Source organism: Hippoglossus stenolepis, chromosome 5 (assembly GCF_022539355.2).
Source record: "Hippoglossus stenolepis isolate QCI-W04-F060 chromosome 5, HSTE1.2, whole genome shotgun sequence".
Taxonomy (NCBI): domain Eukaryota; kingdom Metazoa; phylum Chordata; class Actinopteri; order Pleuronectiformes; family Pleuronectidae; genus Hippoglossus; species Hippoglossus stenolepis.
Window position 1 is genome coordinate 27,206,995 of NC_061487.1, and position 7,608 is coordinate 27,214,602.

Sequence of the window (7,608 nt, forward strand, 5' to 3'; positions counted from 1 at the left end):
GACGCTCCACGTTTTACAGCTCTAAAGAAAACCAGAGAAGCACAGGGACCGAAAAACAGAAGTAAAAATGAAACATTATACTTAATAATATTAAAAACCCCGTTTGTTCTCTGTGTTCCTTTTATTTGCCAATTTTCAGTTGGTGATTAAATTCAAATCTATTGTCTTAATTACAAACAAATAAAAGTACAAGCTGAACATCCGTAACAATAGAAATAAAGTTTGTGAAATGCGTTTGAAATCGAGTCCAGAGGAGATAAAAGGAAAGTTGTGTGGCTGCAAGACAAAAGAAGGATTATGTCCTTAGAGAAAGTTTGACCTGCTGCTTTACTTATTTTGTCTTATGAGCATAATTATCAAACAGAAATAAGAACAAACCACAATGTGCAAAACTAGAATTAGATAGTTTCACTTGTAAGGAAATAAACTTTATTTGATTTGTGAAGTCAGGGCAATTTAACACATTCTAATTATTTAATATAAAGTATTTTCACAGATAAACAACAGTGTTGGTGTTGATTTTGCTTTCTTGTTAATGAGTCTAATGCAGGTCCACATGTTCCACGTCTGATTAAATACATAAACAACGGTTTTTATGTTTATATCTGTGTCGGCGAGTGTTTAGAGTTCAGTGAGTTTCCAAGAGTGAAAAGTTCCATCATTCATTTTCTGAATAGATTATCACTCATAATGTTTGAACCATCCAAGGTAGATGCACCTCAGGCTATGAGATGTTATAATCTGTATCATAGCAACTGAGTTTCAAGAGTTTTAAGGAAAATCGACGATTCTGATTGGTGGAGCTCACTGTTACCATGGAAATGTTAATCACAACTGTGAAAAGGATTTTGGCTACGATCAGATCATTCAGGGTGACAACGCTAAGTTATAACACAACATGAAACACAATATACATAAAAGACACAAACTACAATATATTACAACACTTTACCAACAACGAGGTTCAGTTCAAGAGGAAGCAGCTGCAAGTCGATGGAAAAGAATCATTCCCAATGGTTTATGGGATGTGTAGTTCCTGCCTTTCAATGGTTCCACAAGTGGGCGGTCACTGTCACTCTTCCATCGGACCAATCACAAGTCAGTCCCAGCTGTCAATCAGGACGTCTCAGCCCATTTTCATATCATCAAATAACAAATTAAAACCAAACTTATCAGAAACACTTTAATACACATCAGTGTGATAAGAACTAAACGAAACCATCTATGAGAAAAAATCATTAAACGAGCACTTTTTTTTTTGTTTGGTCCATGTCCTACCTGCTAACATGGAGGAGGTAGGGTTTATGATATATACTGCAGCCAGCCACCAGGGGGCGACCAAGATGTTTCGGCTTCCATCTTCTGCACAGATCAAACACAGACACAATAACACAGAAAAGACGATTCCTTGTTGTGTATCTATCACGTAACACAAAGTAACACAAAGTAACACAACGTAACAGACGAGAGAGGGAGACTCGACCCCGGAGAAGAGGAGCAGAGATTATGTGACAGGAAGTTACAACGTGGAAGAAAGAAGACGATGACGACAGCGAAGCAACGAAACATTCTCCGTCCCTGGAAAACTTCCTTCAACACATTTCAACATCCTGGATTATTTGAATGCTCACAAATCTTTTCTTGCTTTACCTGCTGTTAGTTTTTATTTGATTTGAAGTCAGAATATTTGAACTATTTTAATGTGACATGAGTTTATTTTGCACAGATTCAGTCGAGTAGAAACGATCTTCAGAGGGAAACTTTCACTTTTATACTTTGAGTACATTTCAGAGCCTGTACTTGTACTTGAGGAAAGAGGTTGAACCAGTATTTTAACTTTTTCTTGAGTAATTTTAAACACAAGTATCTGTATTTTTATTAGAGTAAAGAACGTGTTGAACCTTGCATTACTGCTTAAACTGTCGATTACAGATACGTAACATTTCACACTAATGTTTTCTTTGGGCGAATATGATGATAAATATGTCACAGCTTCAAGTGTTTTATATTCTATATTCTGCATGAATCTGATTTCCCCAAAGCCTCACAAATCAGTCTCTGTTCCGAACCTTCTATTCAGAGCTACGTTTGGAGATTGAACTTGCAAATTCGCCGGTAAACACGTGAAAGGGACCGTTTTTTCAAATGAATCTCACATTGATTTAAAAGAAAGTAGTTTTGTGTTTGCAGGACGTCCAACGTGGGGACATGGACCCGCTTCACGCTGCGCAGAAATGCCGTCACATAAACGATTTGAATCCGCGTATAAACAGCGGTACGCATGAGTGTCCTGCAACAGGATCTCTCTGTCTGCTGATCCGTGTGAGAACGCTTGTCCCTCAGCGTATGCATATATAAGCCTACTATACACTCTCAATTACAACACTGTTCCTGTTCTGTCTCACACACACACACAGACACACACACACTGGAAAGGCCCGCAGAGTCCCTTTTTCCCTGTTATGCAAATAACATCAGCCCTTAAAACGGTTTGAGTGAGAATTAAACGTGAATTAAATGAGGCTTGGCTCTTTTTTCTCCTTTCTATCTGAATAAGGCAAAGTCCCGTCACCATGGGAGATCCCCACGCCGTTGCCATGCCTGTTATGGGATTGACAAGATGAGAAGTGACATAAATACCATGGCTGGCATTCAATCCAATTATGTGGCGTGGCACTGCTCAATACCTGCTAGCTGAGCGGTGCTGCGCTGGCGTCCTTGCATTCAGCCCACCTCAGAAATAAGACTGGCCGTATTCATCTCTAAGCCCGGCGCTAACCTTGGTCCCGTCACCTCGGCGAGCTCCGAGTCCCTGCCCTCAACCCTGAGCTGAACCCGTCAGCCCGGCTTAGCGCAGGCCCTGGGACGAGCTGCTTCCCCAGGCTCTGTGTGCACCCCCGACATTTAGCCGAATCCCTGTGAACGAGCCGCAGGCCTGAAGCCAGCAGCAGCATGAAGACATGATAATAATATCAGCAGCAACACAGGAATCTGGATGTGGAGGAATTCTGACGGTGGAATGACAATAAGATGTTTGTGCATTTCTAACTGGATTTGCTCCGACAACATTTTCTTCACGGTTTCAGTGACTCTGCTGAGGAGCCTCAGTTTTTAACCCTTTCTCATGTGATTTCTCATTCGTCGTTTCTTTCATTCCTTATAATAAAACACATATAAGATCAACAAAGTATATTCTAAGATGAACGAGTATCCACTGTGGCACTTCTCAGAATTTGAATCGTTTAAAAGTTTAACCATAATTCATGAGTTTGTCTGGAAGGTGTTTGAACCGCTCAGCAGTCGTTGTATTTCACAGACACTCGAGTGGTTCTCTCCTCTCAGGCACGGTGCATCACGTTCGACTTCCTGAACACAACTGAGGTGCTCGCTCTCCTCGGTGTCATGTCTCCATCGCTGCCGATCGGAGCCAGAGCCGATTCAATCCCGTGTCCACTGCAGGGTCGGGAGTGAACGATGATTGAATCCATTCCCATTGCAGAAAAAGCCCAGATGTTAGTGGTGAACTGGTGAACGTTTAACGATAATCAGGCTGATTTTAGACCCAATTCGCTCCTTCTGACATCATGAGGCCAAAACATCCTGAAGTGTGAGGGGATTACGAAACAACCTTAATGCTACTGATTGCGTCAGAGCATGGAGATCCTCCACCATGTTTGTTTTTCTTCCGAAGTCACGTTTGATCACATGAGTTTCTGTGAGATTCCAAGTCTCTGGAATCACGACTGTGAAAGTGTGTCGTTGTACGTTCTGGCCAAATCGTCTAGTGTGTAAATTCTGACGGTTATTATATCAAACATCCTTCAAATGTCATAACGTCTGGGATCTCCAAGAGTTGAACATCCTCTGGTGGGCACCAGGCCTCAGTGGGTTCGTGGACCAGAGGAAAAGGAGCTTCAGTGTTTCTTGGACCACAGCGTTCTGCTAGAAGACCTGATCGTCACCTACTGGCCCACGATGCTTGTTTGAGTGTTTGTCATCAAGTTCTCGTCTTGACTTGAGATTTTTTTTGTAAAACCAGGGTCGTGTGAACAATAACATTTTTTTATATCTTGGGAAAATATCTGTTAAGAAAATATATATATATATATATATATATATATATCCGCAGTAGTGTCGATCAGCCACTTGGGTACAACAGAAAGAAATTCAACTGAAACAGAATCACTTCATATTGCGGTGGCTGGATTTGAATGTATCAGTGTGGTGATTACTCCGCACCGTGCACCGTGCACCGTGGCTTCCTGTGGCTTCCGTGGTTTCCTGTGGTTTCCTGTGGTTTCCGTGGTTTCCGTGGTTCCGAGATGACGCTCAGTCCAAAGCTTCATCCGAAGAGCATGAGAAAAAACCCACGGAGGTACATGGAGCAACAGGTTGGTGTGAGCACTGGGTCACTTTCTCTCTCTCCCCACAACACTGACAAAACCCAAACGCAAACTCGACTTGACAACCACATCGGGCCCCCCACCCTCGGCCCCAGCACCGCTCGGCTTGTGTTTGGGCCCCGGAGCCCATTTTAACCACAGGCATTTACAAGCTCCCCTCTAAACAACCTGCCAGGTGCTTTAAGCCTCCCGCTGAAGGGCCGCTGAACGTTATGAGACTCAAATGAGATTAGAGCAGAATGGCTGCTGAATGTAAGAATGGAAGCCGGCATAATGGGGAAGATTGTTAGCACAGCCATGCGTAGCTTTGAGCTCCCATGACCAATCCACAGCTAATGAGGATTCAATGAGCGTGCTCTGTGGCACCGGTGTCCCGAGGCTGCGACGGGGACACCGGGCAACAGATTTCTCGTGTTTGTCAGCAACACGGACTAATCGCTGACGGCTCGTAGCTCAATGTCATCGCAACGTGTTCACTTTATTATATCGTCTGCTCGTTGGAAACGACGACGGCCGAGGTGAAGGGTGTCGCTGCTATTTGGTCATAAAATAAATTATGTGACAATCGTTTGACCTGAAGGTGGCGTCACGTGAAACGTCAGCAGGTCAGTGTTAGTGTATATATCGGGAGGGGCAGGGACGAGGGGAAGGATCCCAAAAGGGAAGCCAAACTATCTTGATCGCCCCCTGGTGGCTGGCTGCAGCATAAATATCACCTCCTCCATGTTAGTGGAGACATAACGACCAACAAACCAAAACAATGAGTCGGAGGTTACAAAGGTCACTACGATCTTACTCCACTACATTAATATCATCTGCACATTAGATGTGAATATTATGACGATTCTCTTCCGACCAGACAAGTTAATTAATGTGTTAAACATTCTTGATTTTCATCGGTTTTCAGATCAATGAAAAAACGAATCTTCTCATGAAACTCGCAGATTCTCCAGAAACTGTTTTTAAAAAGATATTTGCAGTTTGATGATGTCACTGACGTTTATTAAACATGACAAAAGTACAGTGAGTCCAAATGTAAGATTTCACAGAGCGTCAGTCAGTAATTATTCATTCTGTGTTATTGTTCTTTTCCAGCGCCAAAAAAAACTACACACACACACGCACACGACACACACACACACACACACACACACACACACACACACACACACACACACACACACACACACACACACACACAGGGGCTTTATCCCAGGGCTTGTGCCTCCCTCTCCCTCAACACAGTGAGGTGATGTTTAATGGAAAGTTAATATGGCTTTAATGCTTGTCGCTTCGCTCCGACACTGAAGGCCTCCGCTAATCCACTCGGTTCCACAGCGCCTGGAAACAGATGCTCCGGCCGCGAGACGCCGAGAGAGGCAGAGAGCGAGAGAGTCAGAGAGCGAGAGAGGCAGAGAGCGAGAGTCAGAGAGCGAGGCGGAGAGCGAGAGAGTCGGAGAGCGAGAGGCGGAGAGCGAGAGGCAGAGGCAGAGAGAGTCAGAGAGCGAGAGAGGCAGAGAGCGAGAGAGTCGGAGAGCGAGAGAGGCAGAGAGCGAGAGAGTCAGAGAGCGAGAGGCAGAGAGCGAGAGAGTCAGAGAGCGAGGAGGCGGAGAGCGAGAGGCGGAGAGCGAGAGAGTCAGAGAGCGAGGCGGAGAGCGAGAGAGGCGGGAGAGGCAGAGAGGCGAGAGAGTCAGAGAGCGAGAGTCGGGAGCGAGAGAGTCGGAGAGCGCGAGAGGCAGAGAGCGAGAGAGGCAGAAGGCGAGAGAGACAGAGAGCGAGAGAGGCAGAGAGCGAGGAGAGAGAGAGGCGGAGAGCGAGAGGCGGAGAGCGAGAGAGGCGGAGAGCGAGAGAGGCGGAGAGCGAGAGAGTCGGAGAGCGAGAGAGGCAGAGAGCGAGAGAGGCAGAGAGCGAGAGAGACAGAGAGCGAGAGACAGAGAGCGAGAGAGACAGAGCGAGAGAGGCAGAGAGCGAGAGAGCGAGAGAGTCGGGAGGCGAGAGAGTCAGAGAGCGAGAGAGGCAGAGAGCGAGAGAGGCAGAGAGCGAGAGAGACACAGAGCAAGAGAGTCAGAGAGAGTCAGAGGCGGCGGGAGAGCGAGGCGGAGAGCGAGAGAGTCAGAGAGCGAGGCAGAGGCGAGAGAGTCAGAAGGCGAGAGGCAGAGAGCGAGGCGGAGAGCGAGAGAGTCAGAGAGCGAGAGGCAGAGCGAGAGAGGCGGAGAGCGAGAGACACAGGCAAGAGAGGCAGAGAGCGAGAGAGGCAGAGAGCGAGAGAGGCGGAGAGCGAGAGAGTCGGAGAGCGAGAGAGGCAGAGAGCGAGAGAGTCAGAGAGCGAGAGAGAGGCAGAGAGCGAGAGAGGCAGAGAGCGAGAGAGGCAAGAGCGAGAGAGTCAGAGAGCGAGAGAGCGAGACGGAGGCCGAGAGAGTCAGAGAGCGAGAGAGTCGGAGAGCGAGAGAGTCGGAGAGCGAGAGAGGCGGAGAGCGAGAGAGGCAGAGAGAGTCAGAGAGCGAGAGAGGCAGAGAGAAGCGAGACACAGAGCAAGAGAGTCAGAAAGTCAGAGAGCGGCGAGAGTGAGTAAGAGAGCGAGGCGGAGAGCGAGGCGGGCGAAAGTCAGAGAGCGAGAGAGGCAGAGAGCGAGAGAGGCAGAGAGCGAGAGACACGGGGAGCGAGAGAGGCAGAGAGCGAGAGAGGCAGAGAGCGAGAGAGTCAGAGAGCGAGAGAGGCGGGAGAGAGAGAGAGAGAGAGAGAGAGAGAGAGAGAGAGAGAGAGAGAGAGAGAGAGAGAGAGAGAGAGAGAGAGAGAGAGGGAGGGGAGAGAGAGACACTATTGGCTGAGGATTTACAAAGTCAAATAGTGAATGAGAAATGAGTGAATTATTTTCCCCTTTTTAAAATAAACCCTGATTACTCTAATGAGGTAAATGTGCCGGCTCCTCGTCTCCATCACAGACATATTTGACTTTTCTGTTTGTAAACTGGCAGATGATCACAAGTGTGAGTAAACCAGGTAGGATGGACACAGTTGTTAGGGAGGAGCCCAGGATGGGAACAGGTTCACAGGTGTTTTTATTGAAGTCAGTCTACAAATAAGTTTATTACTTCATTTTGATATTGTGGATATTCATTTTATAACAGATTTCTTTGTGCTTAAGTTCTCACTGCTCTGAAAAACTAAGTTTCTTGGAGGCGACACTGAACACCTCCTCTTCACA